At 40.1% G+C, this 2,970-nt stretch overlaps 1 non-coding gene across 1 annotated transcript; it reads left to right on the plus strand.

The window, feature by feature from the left end:
- Positions 1-2,161: 2,161 nt before the first annotated feature.
- LOC115539482 (small nucleolar RNA U3) lies at positions 2,162-2,377 on the plus strand. The gene has a single exon (XR_003975932.1). It is a non-coding gene; the product is annotated as a small nucleolar RNA U3 (small nucleolar RNA).
- Positions 2,378-2,970: the final 593 nt, after the last annotated feature.

Genomic DNA, 2,970 nt, shown 5'->3' on the forward strand with positions numbered 1-2,970 from the left:
AATGGGCGTGTCACTCTTAAATTTAGGACTCCTAACTTTTTTGCACTAAGAGCAATTCACAAAGTATTTTAGGACTAAAAGTAGCACCTAAGTCTAGGAGAGCTTAAAAGTCCTCAAGAGGACTCCTAATTCAGTAAGACCTATTCACAAAGAATCTTAAAATGCCTGCGAGACGAAATGTTAGGGTATTCAACTTATTGTGGAGTTAATGCGCGATGCAATAACATCCCCGACTAACAGGAATAATCCGATTTGTCCCGAAATAAAATGTTATAAAAATTATAAATTATATATATTTTTTTATAACTTATAAAAAATAAAAATAATTGCGGCATCAAAAGACGAGGACGTGTTCGTCAATAGGATGAAAGTGCATTCCATCAACACGCAGGTTGTTTTTGATGCAAATTTTAACATAGCCTACTGGATGTTGTTGCAAAGTGGCCTGGATCTTCAGCTACCCATGATTCGCGCATTTTAATGGTGAGCGGTCTGAGGCAGCTTTTTGAGATGTACCAGTTGGGTGTCACTTGCTGGGTGACAGTGACTATCCATGCAAGACGTGGCTCTAGACACCCTACCTCAATCCACAACCGGGAGCACAGTTAAAGTGTAACATGTAAGTGATTACGCAGATTACGCTTAGTCCTATGCGTAAAACACATCGTATTGGCTCTTTGCGAGCACACAAATATACACGAAATGTTGTGGAGAGAGGAATTGGGCAGATGAAACGTCGGTTTCATGTCCTCCACGGCGAAATATGCCTCACCCCAGAGAGGGCAAGCACAGTAATCACTGTATGTGCCATTCTACACAACCTCTGCAAGCGGAGGAACATTCCCAAGCCAGACGATGATGATGATGATGATGATGGCGATCAACATTACAAGGAATTTGGCCGTGTGGAACCGAGTGGACAGGCATTTAGGGATCATTTGAAACACATTTTAGGTAAACACCTTGGCACAAATCAGTCAACACTTGGGTAGTTCGTAACATTTATTTTATTTTAGATTTTACGTATTTTTATTGTTTGCTTTCTCTCTCTCTTGAACGTGCAGGCTACAACGTCATTATCGTGGTCTGCACAAAATTGTCATCATGCGTGTATTCTGCTAACTGCACTATAACTACTTAACAGGAATTAATTTCTAGCCTAGGCTATTTCCTTGTTTTTCGGTGATTCAGTGGGCTCGTCTGAACAACCAATCACCGAACTGACCGCTTCTAAACTCGTGCACGAGAATTGACGTAATCCATAGCAACGGCGCGTCACTCTTAGTTCACTCTTTGTGATTTATCCTTAGTAAGAGTAGGTCTCAGCGGCTTTGTGAATAACTTTTAAGAAAAAACTCCTACGTAAAATGTTTTAGCGCGAGTTAGGAGCACTCCTAGCGGTAAGATAAAATGCTTTGTGAATACGGCCCCAGGTGTATATAATATATAAAATAATATTTCACTTTTGATGTGATGCGAGTGATGGCCATATCAAGTAGTATAAATTGTTAATTCAATCTCTGTGCAGGTTATCATGTTGTAGACAGTATCAAGTCATTTGCACTCACTGAATCTGGAATGTCTGTACAATAACGGCACAATATAGCAGTAGCCTATGCACATGAATTTCCTGTGTTTAATACTTGGTAGGAGTTTGAATAACATAAATAAACAGAGAGGTCGGATGTGAGTTGAACTAAAGCAGTGGGGATTGAGTTGAATTCCGACAGGCGGGGTGGTACTTTCGTCAACGGACCCCCGTGTCTCGCAAAGAGATGTGGCGACTATTTATCTCTAATATCTCTTTATCATATCACTCCTTTAACGTAGTTGTGCGTGGTACCTGTATTGGCCCTTATGATAACTAGTTTTGAACGTCACTCTATACCGATGTTTGTCCTCATGTGCCATTATTAAATCAATATTAGGGTTAATACATATCCAAATTCACGGTAACGCAACATATAACGTCAAAAGTGGTTATTGTTTGGATCATGTCTGCATCATTAACGCCAGAGTTTAGTTTCAATAAACTAAGATTTGTATCAGTGCCATCCGTTATTTTTACATGAGCTGAAACATTGTGAAAGTTCTACCTCACAACCACCAGTGAGAAGGACTACCCCATGAATTGGTGCCCGTCCGCGCCCGTGTCAACACTAAGATCATACTTTCAGGGATCATTTCTATAGTTTTTGACTTGAGAAATATCGTACGAAAGTGATCGGTTACTCTAACCACGATGAAGAGAACTGATGTTCCCTTCTGAGCGCGAAGCGGGCAGTGAGTGATGATGTATTTCATCCGCTCCTTGTCATTGATGACCGTTTCATGCTCTCTAGTGGAGCCTGGAGGTAGGGAACATGATCAGAGTGGTTAGATGTAGGCTAGATATTGTACCAGATAAATATGAGTTATTATTCAGAGTCGTTGGCATTTTCTTACGACTTCGGTATGTTTATTTTACTTAGTAAATATCGTGTAGGCAATCAAAAATACTGATGTAGTGTAGGCTCTTGTGAACCGTTTGAAGTTACCTGCATTGCTGGTGTAATTGCTCAGGTGTATATAATATATAAAATAATATTTCACTTTTGATGTGATGCGAGTGATGGCCATATCAAGTAGTATGAATTGTTAATTCAATCTCTGTGCAGGTTATCATGTTGTAGACAGTATCATGTCATTTGCACTCACTGAATCTGGAATGTCTGTACAATAACGGCACAATATAGCAGTAGCCTATGCACATGAATTTCCTGTGTTTAATACTTGGTAGGATTTTGAATAACATAAATAAACATAGAGGTCGGATGTGAGTTGAACTAAAGCAGTGGGGATTGAGTTGAATTCCGACAGGCGGGGTGGTACTTTCGTCAACGGACCCCCGTGTCTGGCAAAGAGATGTGGCGACTATTTATCTCTATATCTCTTTATCATATCACTCCTTTAACGTAGTTGTGCGTGGTA

This window comes from Gadus morhua, chromosome 2 (assembly GCF_902167405.1).
Source record: "Gadus morhua chromosome 2, gadMor3.0, whole genome shotgun sequence".
NCBI lineage: Eukaryota > Metazoa > Chordata > Actinopteri > Gadiformes > Gadidae > Gadus > Gadus morhua.